This window comes from Pleurodeles waltl, chromosome 5 (genome assembly GCF_031143425.1).
Source record: "Pleurodeles waltl isolate 20211129_DDA chromosome 5, aPleWal1.hap1.20221129, whole genome shotgun sequence".
Classification (NCBI taxonomy): Eukaryota; Metazoa; Chordata; class Amphibia; order Caudata; family Salamandridae; genus Pleurodeles; species Pleurodeles waltl.
The window spans coordinates 459,836,235-459,853,315 of NC_090444.1; the positions used below are offsets into that span (position 1 = coordinate 459,836,235).

The 17,081-nt window shown below is 43.1% G+C and overlaps 1 protein-coding gene across 3 annotated transcripts in view; it reads left to right on the plus strand.

The window, feature by feature from the left end:
• Positions 1 to 17,081, plus strand: part of ETAA1 (ETAA1 activator of ATR kinase) — a 63,701-nt gene that overhangs the window by 31,418 nt on the left and 15,202 nt on the right. The gene's annotated exons all lie outside the window — the stretch shown is intronic.

Below are 17,081 nucleotides of genomic sequence, written 5' to 3' on the forward strand. Positions count from 1 at the left end.
CCATGATCTCATTGTACTCGGTCCGAAATCTATCCTCACCCGGGGTTTTGCCTGTGCTTATGTCTTTTAATATCTTTCACAATCTCCTGCTCAGTAAAACTATCCTCTGATGTCACCCTTTTGTCTGCACATAAATTCCGCAAGATTTTATTTATTTAAAAAGAATTGCTCTTCATCATTGAGGTATCAATGTGTAGAGTTGTACAGGCCAGCGGAAAAAAAAGTAGATTCTTTGGGGCTGTCTAGTGCATGCAATAACTTTTGCCCCTGCATATATCCGATCACCAGGATGTTTGACATAAATTATCTCTGGCCAAGCTGCTGAGCTAGCAGTAGCCCCACTTATTTCTCCTTGTTTGTGGTGTTTTCTCTTAAGCCGTTGCAGAACATATTCTGCCTGCGAGGCTAAAGAAGGCAGTTAGTTTGAATTTTACTCTGATAAACTCTAGTGGGGGCAGTGCATCCAATGTGGCGTTATAACTCATCATGATGTCTCAAGGGATGTGTGATCTTTCATTGCCTTCAATCTCTGTAGGGCAGAGTTTGATTGACATCTCTTAGGTTAAACATTTTTATTACTCTATTTTTTTCAGTGCTTCCATCATCTGCTAATGTGAGAGTTTGACAAACATCTTAAGAAAAATTATTCACCTCATCGTAATAAAAAGGTCTAAGGATAAGGAAACCTGTAGCTCAAGCCCACTGGATGCTGCATTGGTTGGTTGTTGGGGTTAAGATCCTCTTCAGGCAATCAATCAAACATTTATAGAGCACGGCAAATCACTAGTGAAGGTCTCAAGACACTGGAGCTGTGTGCTATTGCGTGGAAGAATGATCATTCAAACATCCAGGTCTTCAATTCCTTCTGAATCACTGGAGTGATGGTGCATTCCTGAGGTGCAGGGGGAGGTTGTTCCTAGCCTTGGCTGCTAGGTGCGAGATGGAGCGACCTCCACAGTTGGTTCAGTGGGCCCATGGGGTGTCTGTGAGGGAGAGGGAAGCTGATCGGAGGTGTCTGCTTAGTTGGTGGAAGGTCAGGTGTTTGTTAATGTATGCTGGTCCTTCGTTTAGCAGGGCCTTGTAGGGATGGGGCAGCATGTTGAACTGGCATCTCTTCTGAATAAGGAGCCAGTGTAGTTTTTTGAGATGGGGTGTAATGTGGGTCCTTCTGGGGAAGTCGAGCATAAGTCTTGCCGCTGAGTTGTGTATTGTCTGGAGTCTCTTCAGGAGGCATTCTGTGATTCCTACGTTGAGTGTGTATCCGCAGTCTAGTCTGCTGGTGATGAGGACCTGCAAGACTGTCCTTCTGGTGTCTGCTGTTAGCCACCTGTAGATCTTGTGGAGCATGTGAATGGCGTGGAAGCAGGCGGATGTGACTGTTGACTTGTTTTTTTCACGGATATCTTGCTATGCAAGATGATGCTGAGGTTGCAGGCGTAGTCTGCTAAAGGGGTGGGTGCCGTGCCGTGCTCTGTGGGACACCATGTGTCAGTCCATAGCGTGGTGTTGTTCCCAAAGATGAGGACTTCTGTTTTTTCGGTGTTGAGTTTGAGACAGTTGGCCTTCATTCAGTTCTATAGGGTCATCATTCATCTGTGGAAGTTAGCCTTTGTGCTTGAGGGATCGTCAGACAGTTAGTAGACTAGCTGTGTGTAATCGACGTAGAAGATGATGTTGATGTGATGGTTGGGAGGGTCATGTAGGTGCAAGGCACTTCATTATTGTAATGCAATAATAATTGTGCAGTTGTTAACATGAGATATAAAGTATCTCTGTACACCCACCAGCAGGACGTGGAGGAACCATTAGCCAGCCCAGCAACTTCTGTTCATACTTTAGATCAAACCTAAAAGCAGATGAGGCATAGTCTTTTCCATTCAGGACCCGTTTTTGAAATTCATTACTGGAGAACGAAGACAATATGCCACCGTGTCCTCCTCCTAAAAAGAAAAAAGGAAAAAAAACACCTTGAAAACCTCACTATTTTTACTTGAATAAATGACTCTTGGGTAGTGTGCAGAATGCCAATATCCTAATTCATTATTTCCTTCATAATTCAATAATTGTTTCCCTACTGATTACTAAGGAAGGTTGTTTCAGTTCACAAATGAGATATGGGTGCATTTCATCACTTTATTTCCATGAACACATTCCTTTAGAATTCCTTGTTGACTATCTTGACTAGTCTTTTTTTTATGGCTCTGAAGGATGAATGCTCATCGGAATAGAGCATGCTTTATATCATCGTTTATTAGGTTGAACATAGCAGCGCGCAAGCGCTGCTTTTCTGACTTGTTGGTATGTACCTGGGCTTTTAACAATGCCCACCTCACTCCCATCACTACCACTCGTTCGTGGGCTTGCCCTTCAAAAATCCTTTGATGACATTGGTAAATGGCTTACGTTTGTTCCTCCTTGGGGAGGTTTTGTTACTGCTTTGGCCATCGCCCCTTTTACTTGGATAATTGCACTTTTGCTGGTAAGTTTGACCGCAAGCAAACTTCTTTTTCCTTTTGTGTGTCTTTTCACGCTGATGCTCATGATGGCCATGGCGCTGTGAATCTGCTCGCTTATGTGAAACAGTTTTTCTTTTCATTTTCAGTTTATGTGGCAAGAAATGTCCGGTTAGGCGTTTACAACGCTAATAGCTCTAACTTGAGCAGAAGCGAGACCCATTGCATTGCAAATGCTTGTTTTGTTTATGTATTGAAACAAACTCGTCAAGGCTTGAAACTGAAAGCTCTTTGATAGGGCAATATAACATGTTGTCAGGTCAAGGTTAAGTCACATGCTATTCTGTTTGAAGAAAAGCACCAGTAAGAAAGTCCACTACATATTTTGTCAAACTTTCTCTTACTATACACTTGCAAAAAAAAAAAAAAAAAACCTTGCCTCAGAAAAACATAAGACAAATTGGTCTCTCAAACTAGTTAAAAAAAAGACATGTATTTTCTCTGAATAAGAGTGCATTACTCCTGCCTTTGCAGGACCAGGAAGAAGTTATGTCTGCTTGTGGAAAAATGTTGTGAATATGCGTTAGTCCTCTCCGTTTCAACTGCGAGGCCCAAGACACTGCACTGAGTTGAATAACGTCACAATCTGTTTTAGCCTTGAATCTTTCCCGCTTTAATTACGTTTTGTTTTAATTCCCTCATGCTTAATCATTGAAAGATGTATTCACGTTTGACTTGTCGCTTGAGACATTTCAGGCTTACATGATGTATTCCAACGTCCTTTAAGGTACTTTGGGTCAGTCTTCTTATGCCATTCGCTTAATTTGCTCAGAAATCCTCTGCCTTTGGTCTGAGACATTTGAAGACACATCGTGGATCACCCCACAGGAGTCACTGTTTTTCCATTGGCTGCTTGCTTTGGTCCTTCCCCTCTACTAAGAATGCATTAGGGACTGTTTTACATCTGAAATTAATAGGTGCATGCCTCAGCGACTCAGGAGTGAGCACTGAACAGCAGCATATGAAAAATAGATGCTATACAAAAGCAACGCAATTTTCTTTTTTTTTTTGATGGACACTGTTTCCTACACATTCTTCACCATATGTATATCCCTCAAGAGCCAGACTGGATCCAAATAACTATCTTTCCCAGAAATGGCCTTGCAGCATCACCAGGTGTTGCCTTGCAACTCCAGCAACATCGATGTCTATAAACGACACAGACCAGTGTGTTGTTTTCCTTTCCTTTCCTGTTTTTCCGCATCTCATTGATGTGGGTCACAAGCTGTTCTTCAGTCTTTACAGGCATAAATTCCACAGTGAATCCAATAGGTCACACATAACCTCTTGGCAAACCCTCCTAATGAATTTCTAAGACGCTGTCCATGTCAGATCCATGTACGACTGAGATCCGACTGAGTCCTTCTGGCTTTTGACTGTTTTTTTATCCATGCACTCTAAAGCCGCTAGGGAGCATGAAGCCAGATTGTTCTTTTCAAGTGCGCAGAAGGATAATCCAAACTGGTCTTCTTCCACTGCTGCAGGTATGTCACAGACCAGCTGCAGTCACCAAAGGGATCCTTTCACAAAAAAACATTTAAACCTCCCATAACAAGAAGTCCTCTTCTTGCTCATGGAAACTGTCCCGCTCCTGGGAGACTGCTACACTGATGAAAATATAGGTGATGGGTACACCACAAGCAATTGCTTTATTGGTACTTGATCCAATATATATTCATGATTATACAAGCATTGTTTTATAGGAAGTGTGTCTAATGCCTATAGTGCCCACATTAATATCTATTCTTATAGTTAAGCATCTTTGGTCTCATGTGGCAATCGGCCATAACCAAATTAAGCACGATCAGTCCAATTTCTCAGTCAGCCAACAAGTGTTACACCCTGTACAGTGTCTCACAGGCCTAAGGCTTTTTGAAAACTTTTATATAGTTCTTCGTTTGGAAAAGAGATGTAAGCTGGCATTGCCTATATTTTTAAAGTTGTTTCAATCTAGTTTTAAAGGCTGTTACCTAGATTGAATGCATCTCCACACTATAAGCTAGAAAAAATTCCCCTTATACTGAGGTATTAGGTTAGTGTTGCTTTTTGGCCGAATAGCCCTTTGCTGCCTCACTCTGTGACACTGAGCCCTAATGTAATGCTGGTTTCTTCCCTGTTGTTGGAGCCATTTCGAGATCTGAAAAAGGTGAAGCCGTAAATTAAGGTTTCTTTTGCAAACACTTGTAGGCGTAGCCCATGTTTGATATTTTGAGAGTGGCCCTGCAATCCTCAGGGTTACTCAACAAGGATGAGGCTCAATCTTACATGTTTGGTGATTCTGGCAATTCTAACTGCACCACCATATGCTCTGGCCTTCCGATGAAGCCCTTGCTTACTAAAGTGCTCACCTCTTGCTTTAGTGCCACTGAGGACACCACAGCTGCCATTCCCATCTTTAAAGCCGTTCTTTGGGCCTCCTCAGCCCCCCACTTTGGACATTATTAGAGTGCTGAGAGGGAAAAATTCATGGCTCCTTTCATGTCGTGCCTAAAGCACAGAGATTCACTCAACTAGAGGGACATCTTTGGTTCAGGCTCGTAAGTCTGTTGCATCTATGGTACTGAAAGCAGCGGAGACACTACAATTACCCTTGTCTGTTGACTGACACAAAATCCAACATCTTGATAGAACTCATACAGCGGTGTTTGGTAGCTGTGGAACCCTGCTGGCATTCTGTGAACTGATCACTCTCTTTTGGGCACAGTTCATAGAAAGATCACATGGCACCAGCAGCTGGCGCTGGAGAGTTTGGTGATCCTAATCCTATCAAATCACAATCCAGACTGCTCCTCTGGATCTTGCGTCTAGGGCAAGAACAGTTTGTGTGTGGCAGTGTGCACTACCAGGGCCACATTCCTGCTTGTATGCTACTTCTAGGCCAAAGGTTATGTGGCTAATATGGTGTAATAAGCCTCCCTGACCAAGTGAGTAGGCCCTGCTATGACTTGACGAGTGACAGTCTGGATGCTTCTGAACAGATTCTGCAATGCAGGTTATAGTTTGCTGACATAATGAACTAATCTACGGCAACAGCAGCAGTCTCAATGCCAACACACTTGGATGCATTCCACGGGTTATTTGGGTATATGCCCTGGCAGCATTAATAGACATTTCTCTCAGTGGCAAGTTACTTTTCAGATAGTAGACTGATACCTTCCCGGAGCACTTTAACAATGCTGTTGTTTGTGTCTACTCTTAGAGCAACAATTCTTCACAGCCAGTCTAGACCCTACAACTATCCACCGATCTTCTCCAAGCAGAAGGGGATCTAAGAGATGCCAACAGCAGCAGCAACTTTCTTGACCATTTTCAGAGGGATCAATTGTTAGAGAAACTTCTTTTCCAACCCTCCTCAGAGTGACGCAACGAAAACACAAACACCAGGCAAGGCTCCGGAACAGATTAAATGTTTGTTGTGGTACCAAGGTTTATTGGTGGGCCAAGGCAGAAGGCAGACACGCATCCCAGTGTTACGTCTTACAAGCTAGCATCTTCTGCCCTGAAGCATATGTCAGGCAGTTATATATGTTAGTAAGTGCTGTCACAGCCGAACCCCAAAAGGGGACATAGTCCAAACATGGGCACACATATACAAAAGAAATGCTGCATATACAAAACTTCAAGTCCACAGAGTAGAAATATATGTGATGCAGTGTGAGCCATGAACAAGTGAACAAGACAACAGGTGGACCCTAAGAAAAAGGGGCTGGGTTGCTGACTGGCTGAACGTGGCTTGGAGAGGTTTGTTTGCACAGCTTGCATAGGTGTCAGAGAGGTCAGCAGGGAATTCTTGGGGCAGTGCTAAAATAGTAATGTGGATGAGTGGAGCCAACCTGTGAGTGAGAGGAGTAAGCATCTTGGTAAGAGAAAAGAATAAATAGCTTGCTGGGATTCAGATAATGGAGGAGAGAATTGGAACTAAAGTATCATCATATCTTGATAGTAATATCATACACGATTGCAAAAATATATTATATATATATATATATATATATATATATATATATATATATATATATATATATATATATATACATACACACACACGGCAGAAGCATAGTAATAACGTATTAATAAAATATATATCTCCGGATGGCATTACACATTTTTTTATTTGAGATGAAATTCAGATATTGTCATCTAAATATACACCTATGAGATATTCATTATTCAAACATAGCCAAAATGATATCCTAGTATCTAATGCGTTCATGTGTAATGGGTCTGTAGCCATTAAATCAAACATTTCTTTATGTGCTTCCTCTACATCTTCTTGTATTCTAAGAAGATACCTGTGGGCTAGCTCATGCTCTTTAGGAGGTAGAACTTTAACTTCAGAAAATGAATAGATGTTTTTATTACAGAATTGCTGGAGCATGGAGCAACAACACTGGAGGCAACACAAAAGTACCACTATTGTTATAAAGATACCTAAAGTGCTAGACCTAACTTCTGCAACTATCCTGTTGGTAACCATGATCAAAGCCAGGACCAATCATCAGAATCAGAAATTTTGTCTGCTCCATGAAATATTCTAACTGCTTTCTTAATTTGGGTGACATCCCTTGCTATGTTTCCACTTTCATTTAAAAAAATAACAGCAAGAGGAAATCAATAAAACACACTGTCCTCCTTTTTGTAGAGTCATGAGGTCAAGGGCAATTCTATGTTGAATAGTCATGGCAGCCACTGAATTTATTTCTACCTGCAACTCTTGCAGTGCATCTTGTTGCATTGAATGCTATAGCTAGCTCAGCAGACGTGTTAACAAGGGCCAATTCCAAACCATATACACCTTATCCAGGGATTAATATACGCATTAATTAGCTCAAAAAATATACCTTGTCTAGCCTCAAGAATAGGTGTATTTACATCTCTTTTATATCGATGAGCGAAACTCCCCAAATTTAATGGGTCATGTGCTGCAATATGGGCAGTACTGAAATGTTTGGTGTTTGCTAAGAAATAGCACACACGCCTTCCCAGTGCCAAGGAAGCAACTTGTAAGCCTCAGTTCCACAAATGAAATACATACCGCCCTGTAACTGTGTGTCCAATGTGTGATATTTACTGTGAGGAAGGCCTACCACCTCAGGGAAGGAGTTCTGAAATTGATCACACCATTTATAATCAATCCATGCAGAATTTATAAGAGTAACATTTTCCCAAGGTGCCATGTAAGAGCAGCGAGCTGACCATCAAGGATATTCTAATAATTTAGAAATTACATTTGGTGCACTAGCATAATCATTTTCTTGCTCAATTAGTGGATCATATAGAAGGCCATCAGGTGTTATCAACAGTGTCTCTCCATGAATAGTGATGTTCCAGTAACGTAGAGTGTAGTTAACTTTTTTTCCCTTGTGTCTTAGTTGTCCAGATCCTACTAAACTGTCAGTCCCTTATATTCCAATTACCAGTGGTATCATCAAATTCTAATATGTTAGGACACTTGTTGCTTGCTAGATATCCTAAGTATCAGGAAGCTGGGTCACATCCTGAAACTTGATGTTTTATACATACAGGAAAAGCACTGTTGCCTGCATTGTTTTCCACTGTAGGTGACACTGGGTATTCAGCTTCAATGTTTGGCATTATGGTACAACGTGGGTACCATCCACTCCTTCCTCCTCCACAGTCCCAAGTTAAATTTAGTATAAGGCATTCCTTTCCTTGTGCTTAGTTCTGTATAGGCACAGGTGCCCCGTGTAAGCCAATGGGGTAATTGGAGTGTCTGGGTAATTATCTGCACATCCAGCAGTTTTCAAGACCTAAGACTTGGGCTACTTTCTCATGTACTGCAATGAGGTGATGGTTAGCTGTTTGTCTGAATACCGGTAAAACACACAAAATTAAGGTACTAAAAAATATTATTTGTACTATGTGATGCATTTTTCTTTTTTTTCCAGAAGGTACAGATATGAAGTCTGTTACTCAATTCAAAGCCACTTTCTCTAATTGTCAGTAAGGCAATGGCACACAGCCTGCTGTCCTCTGCTTCTCCTACTGGTCTGCAGTCGTCTTGTTCAGGGACGGTTTCAGGGACCTGCCCTGCGGTGTCCTCTTCAGTTTAATGTTCTGCAGATGTGACCATCACCTTTCTTTGAGACTATGTTGTGTGCTTCATTCAACTGCATCAGATGGTGTCACCTGACACTTGAAGAGGGGCACTCAGGGTGGCTTTTAGGAATGGTCTGGTCTGTTTCCCCTTTTTCTGGTATGTTGTGTTGCTCCACAGGTTGCAGGTGCTCATCCGTTGCAGGCACCTCAGTCTCTGTTGTTGTTGGTTCAGATCTGCACCTAGTGCAGTGAATCCACTCAGGACGTCCCTGCACCTTCACCGCCATCTGCATCACCAGGAGCACAAGGTGTGGTCCAGTCCACCTAGAAGTAAGAGAAACGTCTTTTATTTTTCTCACCATGACCATGTCTCCAGCTTTAAAAGGATGTGGGGGCTCTGAGGACAGATGGGGTAAAGCTTGCTTCACTAGGAGATGGTGATGCCTCAAGACTGCTGACAACTTTATAGCACAGTCAGAAATGTTTTCATCTGTCCACAGCAGTGCTGCTTGTCATGCTGGGAGAGGCAACCGCAACCCCACAGACATAGGCCATACCATCAGTACCTTAAGGAGGGACAAAAGGGTTGTTCTAGGTGGCATTGCCCTTATGGCATGCAGCACTAAAGGCAGCACTAAAGGCCATTTTAGGCCTGTTGCATCAGTTGTTTTTTCTTATCTGTTTTTTATTGTGGAGTTCATCCTCGCCACCTGTCCTGAACTTTGGGAGTTGTAAGGGGCATGCAGTTTCCACTCTATACTCAAACATTCACACATCTTTTGCACAACTGCAGCCACAAATTCATCCCCTCTGTTGCTATTTATGCCAAAGGGGACCCCAAATCGGGGTAGAATATCTTTAATCAAGCATCGCACAACAGATGACTCATCATTCTTCCTTGTGGGAAATGCCTCCGCCCCATTTTGGAAATGTATCCACACACCAGCAAAAATTTAAATCTATTCACTGGGGGCACATAGGCAAAGTCCATTTGGACATTGGTAAATGGCCCCTGAGGTACTGGTAAGTGATCATGTGTAGCAGCAGTCCGGCCTTTATTATGTTGGGCACAGACAAGACATTGGGAGCAGAATTGTGCAGTGAAGGCTGTTATCCCTGCTGCAAACCATTCCTGTCTAATTAGCTCATTAATTCCCCCCCCCCCCCCCCTTGTGCCATGTGAGTGGGTCCATGAGCAAGCCTTTGTAAGGGGAAGGAACATACTGCGCGGAGCCACAGGTCTCCCATCCTGGTGGACCCATAATCCCTCATCAATTTGCTCACACCCAGCATCAATCCACACTCTTTCCTCAGCTAGTGTTGCAGACCATTGTGCTTCCTTCATATTAGCTAGCAACAATGGTCTCTAAATAAGCTGAATTTTTGGAATGCTTTTTGCCACTAGGGGCAGCATCTGTACTGGCTGTAACATGCTCTCTTGCTGCTGGGTCAGCCATGGCTTTTCCTCTGGCTATCTTGGTATTAGCCCCTGTATGGTCCTTGCATTTTATGACTGCTACGCTGTTGGTTAGTAGTATTGCTTTTAACAAGTTCTTTACTAAAAGGCCATTTTGAATGGGGCGCCCTGCTGCTGTTATGAAACCACGATACTTCCACAGCTGGCCAAAATCGTGGACAACTCCCAAGGCATGACGTGAGTCAGTGTAAATGTTAACAGTTTCCCCCTCGGCTAGGATGCATGCTCTTGTTACAGCATACAGCTCAGCTTGCTGAGCAGAAGAGCCAGGGGGCAGAGCTGCACTTTCAATCATGGTGTCTACTGTTGTTATAGCATATCCTGCTCTGTAATCAGTGTCTGTTAGTCTGCTGGAGGAACCATCGGTGTACCACTCATAGTCTGGCTTTTCTAATGGTGTCTGTTGTAAATCTGATCTGGGTGTGGTGCATATTTCTACAACCTCAACACAATCATGGTCAGGGGTCTCATCAGAACCACCTATTGCAGGTAATAATGTTGCCAAATTAACAGGTGGGCATTTTTTAATGGTGATATTAGTGTTAGACAACAATGTGACCTCATAACCTGTGTGCCTGGCTGCCGAAAAATGCTGTGTTGCTGCTGATGACAACAACAACTGTACAGAATATGGTACATAAACAATACAAGAGTAGTTCATCTCAGTGGAAAAGCCCTCTCTACCATCACAGCGGCTGCGGCCACTGCTCTCTAACAAGCTGGATGCCCAGTCACTGCTGAAGGCAAAGTCACAGAGTAATACGCCGCATGTCTTTTTCCACAGCCATGCTGCTGTGTCAGCACACCATTTGCAATGCCATTTTGCTCTGACACATATAGATGGAAGGGTAGTTTGTAATCGGGCAGCCCCAATGCTGGCACAGTACACAATGTCCCTTTCAGTTTCTTGAAACATTCTGCAAGTTCATTAGTCCATGCAATGTTGTTGGGTGCATCTTGTAGTGTGCATTTCCTCAAGAATGCATCATAGGATCCTTACTCAGGGATCCACTGGCGGCAGTGGTTCATAATCCCCAGGAAGGACATCATTCCTTTCTTGGTGGAAGGGGCTGCATGCTTTGAATCATTTTTAACTCTGTCAAGTGATAAGCAGCGTGTACCTTTGGATACCACATAACTAAGGTAAGTCACCTCTTTTTGGCAGCACTGAAATTTGGACAATGAGGCTTTGTGTCCTCTCTCCTGGAGGTGGTTCAGCGGAGCTACAGTGTCTTTTTCACAAGCCTCAAGTGATAGAGATGCCACAAGGAGATCATCAGCATACTGCAAGATGACACTACTGCCTTCCAGGAGTAAGCTGTCCAGGTCTCTCTCTTCTGCCTGTGCATAGACCATGGGACTCTCTGTGAAGCCTTGTGAAGGTGTACTGGGTATCTTTTTTTAATTTTATTGTGAAAGCAAAGAGGTACTCACTCTCTGGATGGACTCTAATATTGAAAAATGCACTTGCGAGACCTAACTGAAACGTACTGTGCTTCTGCAAGTATAGAGGATAATATAGTATTGGTGTTGGGCACAACAGGTGCTTACAGAACCACAATGTTGTTTATCTGGCGTAAATCCTGTATGGAGCTATACGGCCCAGTGCTGCCCTTGGGCAATGGAATCATTGGACTATTACAGGGGCAATTGATCTTTGTAATTATACTGTTGTATAAGAGACTCAATCACTGGTTCCCTCCTCTGCCTGAGGTGACAGTCTATACTGACGCACGTAAGGTAGTTCTGCATTTTCCTTACGTGTCACTTTATGGGGAGGGCATGTTTTTACCTATCCTGCCTCATTTCTGTGTTTTTCCCAAATCTCTCAGTTTGCTTGTTCTTGGACCTTGTTTTTTTATCAGCTGTAAACCCATATTCCCATCAAGCTTCTCAAAAACTGCAGCTCTGTTGTTTCTGAGCATACACAACGTCCAACACCATCCTTCTCCATCTCCCAACACAGACACAACTTCCAAATGAAATGTAAAATCCTTAGTTCTTGTTAAGACCCGGAGACATTTGACCATGGGGCCCAAATCTTTAGCGTAAAATCCTAGTGCTACAACTATAGACATGTGGTTCTGAAGCTGGTACTTGAAATAACCTCTCTTCCTGTGGTCCTACCTCAGTGCCCACAGCACACCCTTCTTTTCCTACATACAGTGTGTCTTCATGCAACTCCATTGTCCAATACCAATATTTGTCTGCCATATAGGCAATATTTGTCTGCCATCTCGCAGTGGGCCTGTAAAAAATGCTTTAGTACAGTGTCTGGGCCCAGGCACTAATGCCAACTGCACTAACTTAGTCACTAAATCACTCTCAATGTCAGGGCTGTATTTAAACAGTTCTTGAAACATGTCATTGTAGAAATCTCCCTGTAACGGTGTCGATTGGTAGCCTGAGAGAGAGACACAAGACAGGGTTTGTACATAACATAGAATCCTCACTTAATTTGCAAGCAGTAAGTGCTCTATTAGCCAATTCTTATCTGTCCTCATGCAGTTGTAAGTAAATCCCATTTTGTGAAAAATATAATGTAGTATGCAATTTACAGAGGAGGTCTCTTCCCGGCAAATTGATGGGTACATCTGGTGACAGGAGAAACTGATGGGTCGTTGTGAAATCCTCAACAAATACTGGAAGGTGTTCTGATAACTCTTCATGCATCAGTATTCCATTTACAGCTACATTAGTTACTGTTTTACCACTACTGGGACCCAACTTGTTTCTTACTGCGGAGATAGTTCCACTGCTGTCTATTAGGAAATCAATTTCCTTACCTCCTACCTTAATTGGGAACATGGGATTCTCAGGCGTGTCAGATACCTTCATTATAAAGCATTGGGCTTGCCTGTTTTCTGTTGTTTGGGTCATCTTTCTCTCTGCGTGGTCCTGTGCCGATCCATGTTGTTCCTGAAATGGGTTTCTCATGGAGTGCTGTGTGCCGATGTCTGTAGGCATGGGTGGTGCTGATGGCTGGACCTCATCCCTGTCAAACCTTTCATACCTGTTGTTTTTATCTTTTCTCTCATACCGGTTATTTCTGTCATTTCTGTCTCTTCTACCTCTATAACTTTTACAATTTCGGCTCTGGCAAACTTAGCACTAATCACTACTTTTGTCTCTTCTCTGGTATCCTTGTCCTTCATCCTGTCTATGCTGCGCCCCCTGATTGTACATTCCCTCTAGCTCCTCCTCTCATTGTACTTGCTGCAACATCATCCCTTTGTCAGTTTTAGCTGAGTCTTTCTTTACTTTGAAAATACCATCCCTTGCCATAGTTGCCAGAAGCATACACAACTCTTGATATCCTTAAGCAGACCAGTCAGGGTGGCGTAGTTTATAGCTATGGGCCACAGATGCTAATAATCCATTCATAAGTGTCTGAGTTGCCAATACTTTATATGCCTCTGTCGTGCGCAGTACCCCTGCACTATTATCCCATGCTTCTTTGAACCTTAGGATGTAATCAGCCTGAGTTCTGCAACGTGGCTGTTACTTGAGGAAAAAATCACTATGTTTAGTGATTGTGTAATGCTAAGCCATTTATTGTGTCCCTGACAAACTCTAACCAATTAATCAATCTATTTTCTGTGACGTCCATATTATTAGTCAGTATTGTCCAGTCCCTTTCCTGTGGAATTCGGCATGCACTCTTTACTAAAGACCATCTGCTAACATATCCTAGTTTTAGAAACATTTCTACATCTCTGGGAAGGGGGTATAAGCAATGCATATTTTGAGGAGCCATTCATATTTCACGCTGGTTGTGAATGGGTCCGGTTCCAAGGGGGTCCATGGTTTTAACATTGCTGTCCCTCCTAACGCTATTTTTGGTCCACTTCTGATGCCATTTGTTAGAGAAACTACTTTTCCAACCCTCCTCAGAGTGACACAACGAAAATACAAACAGGGGTTTGCTGTGACGGCACTTAATAACATATATAACTGCCTGACTTATATGTTTCAGGGCAGCGGATGCTAGCTTGTAAGATGGAACACTGGGATGTGCGTCTGCCTTCTGCCGTGGCCTGCCAATAAACCTTGGTACCTCAACAAACATTTCATCTGTTCCCGGAGCCTTGCCTGGTGTTTGTATTTTCTTTGTGTCACTGTGAGGAGGGTTGGAAGAGTAGTTTCCCTAACATCTATTGCCTAAAAGCACATTGAATCCTTTGATCACCAGCATCTGCTTAAAGCAAGGTTGTCCCATTTTATTTCTAAATGGGAGATCATTACAACTCATTGTCGGGTGATTCAGCTTACCTGCAAGGGTTACAGCCTCCCCTCTTCTCCACCACCCGGGACCATTGTCCTTCTATAAGGAAGCGCTCTTCGGCATATGCCTTTGGAGGATAAGGGCACATTATTTTACTCACTTTACTTTTCGTCCCTAAGAAGGTGGGAATTCTCAGACTTGCTCTGGACCCATGACTCTTAATTCAGTAGAGCAAGTTTAAAATGCTGTCCCTCAGCTGTGTGTTGTGGGTCTTGTTCGAAATATTAGATGAAGTTCCTGAAGTTTCTATCTGCTGATTGTCCCTGCTCACAGTAGCAGTACCACTGTTTCACAGTGGTCTAAGCACTCCCATTCTGTGGTACTGCAGTTTGGTCTAACTACTGGAGTCCATGTTTTCCTGTACTTGGAAAACTGATTGGTAATAGCAGGATTCCTTGGGCTTAATCACATGTTATTGTTCCCCCACCATGTTCCTTCTGCACAGTCTGGGCTCTATCATTGGTCAGAAATCCCTCCTCATACCCACACAGAAGTTGACATTAATAGGTGCAAAGTCAGATATGACTTGCATGAGTGCTTTTCCTCTGGCTTGAGCATTGTAGTTATTTGGCAAATCATTCCATTGTTTCTGAATCAGACTGGTTCTGCAAGTCCTCCCTCTGCTCAGCCTTACGCCCTTTTGCATACTGTTGGTGCTGCACACCTCATAGTGTATAAGCCTTTCATTTGTGCCTTAGACCACATTGTCTCTAATATCGAGGGAGCCTTGACTCGAGTACTTATGTTCCACTGTGTCCTCTGGGACCTCTATGTGTGTTTTTTTCCCTCCACTTTAATGGTGAGTTGCTCCTTTAGTCCACCACAGTCTCGGGCTGTCTTTATTATAGATACCTCTCATGGTATGGGGCACTCATATGGGATAGGTGATGCCTTTGGGTTTTGTTTCACATATGTACAGTATCTGCATATCAGTCTACTGAAGTTGTGGGTGTGTCGCCTTGCCTTGACCACCTATCTTCCTCCATCACAGGGAGCAGCATTCAGATTCCCCTGGTTCAATACAGTCACCATCCATTATATGGACAGACTGGGGAAGTGTGGGTCCCAAACCCTGTCTCGAGAGGTTTTTCAACTGGTTGCATGAGCACCCTCAATGTGAAGAGGGCTGCACTGGGTTAATACTGGCTAGAGGACCACAAGCAATAATTGTATCATGTAGTGAAGGACATGATCTCCTGATTGTAATGTTCTTGCATGGATCTCTTTGCCAGTTCCCTGAACATGACGTGCCCTCTGTTTTGTGCCCTACACTTCTCTGACTGGTTGCCTGTTGTGCCTACAAGTTCAGTAGGTTACAGAGACTGGTCTAGACATTTCCATCAATTCTTCGCATTACTTGGGTCCTGCAGAAGTTGAGAATATCAGGCACACCTGGTCCTTCTTGTCACAGAATGGGCAGGAATGATCTGGTCCACTGATCTGTGGGAACCAGCCCACTAGTTTTCTCCCACACAAGGTAGACCTGTTTTCACAGCATGATGGTGCCTTTTCCACCCCAATCCTGAGACGCTTCGACAGAGGCGTGGAGATTGGGTGGTACCAACATTTTGTTTTCCATCAGGTGTAACTGACATCAATTTATGTGTTGTACTGTCTTAAATTTGTTTTCTGTGGGTTTGAGCTCTCTCAAGCCTCGTCTACTCGGGTGCCTTGTTTTTTTTGTGGTTTAGGGTGAAACCTTACTTATGGTTTCACCCTTCGAACCAGTGCACTGTTGCTCCATTTATTTGTTTACTTTGAAGACTGTAGCCATGCTAATAGCTTCTACATGTAGGATTCACTTATTGGTCCGGCCACAAGGTGTTACTTTATACCTGCACATATTACAACTGGAGGTCATGTCTGCCTTTTTCACAGGGGTCAATCACTTTTCTATTCTCTACCAGAACAGAAGAGAGATTACAATAGCGTGCTGTACATTACTAAATCAGTCACACAAGACAGAGTGGATGATTAAGTCTTTATGGCCGTCTTTCATTTCTGGGCTCCTCAGAGCCCACAAACGTTCAGTTTCACATTGGGTGACCTGTATTTAAAGATATGTTATGCTTTGGCCAAGAAAGACCACCTCTCTGACATTGGTGCACACTTCATAAGTGCCACAGCAACGTTACTATCCTCCCCAGCGGTGTCCCTGCGGCTGATATTTGCTCGGAGTCCACTTTTTCATTACAGACATTTGCATCACTGTTCGCTGCTCAAGCACCATGTGATGTATTCGCATCATGGCTATGTTGCATGACTTCGTTGGTTAACTGGCACTATTCAGTCCTGCCTACCAGAGGAAATTACTTTAGGGCCCATTAGTGTGGTGACGATTTTGCTGAAGAAGTATCATTAAAAAAAAAAAAAAAGTTTCTTACCTACCTTCAGTAACAATATTTCTGATAGATACTATCTTCCCGCATATTCCTCACCTCTGTTCCTTTTACCCCAAAGTAATAGTGCCAGTATTATTAAGATTTCAAGGTATGCACATGTACTTCTACTCTTATTTTCACTGTAGTTAAAGGACTCTTGGTTTCTCTCCACATCTCACTTGAACACAGAAAATATTCAAGGAATTTACTGATGCCAGTGCACTGGTCTTCCTGAAACATACCCAAATGACACACCCTGGGTGGATGAATCTGTGACTGGAGTAGTGTAGCGTCCACTGGCAGCACTGGAGAGCTATTACTGGAGAAAATAGTTTTGCGGATCCACTCTATCACCAGGAGGCTGT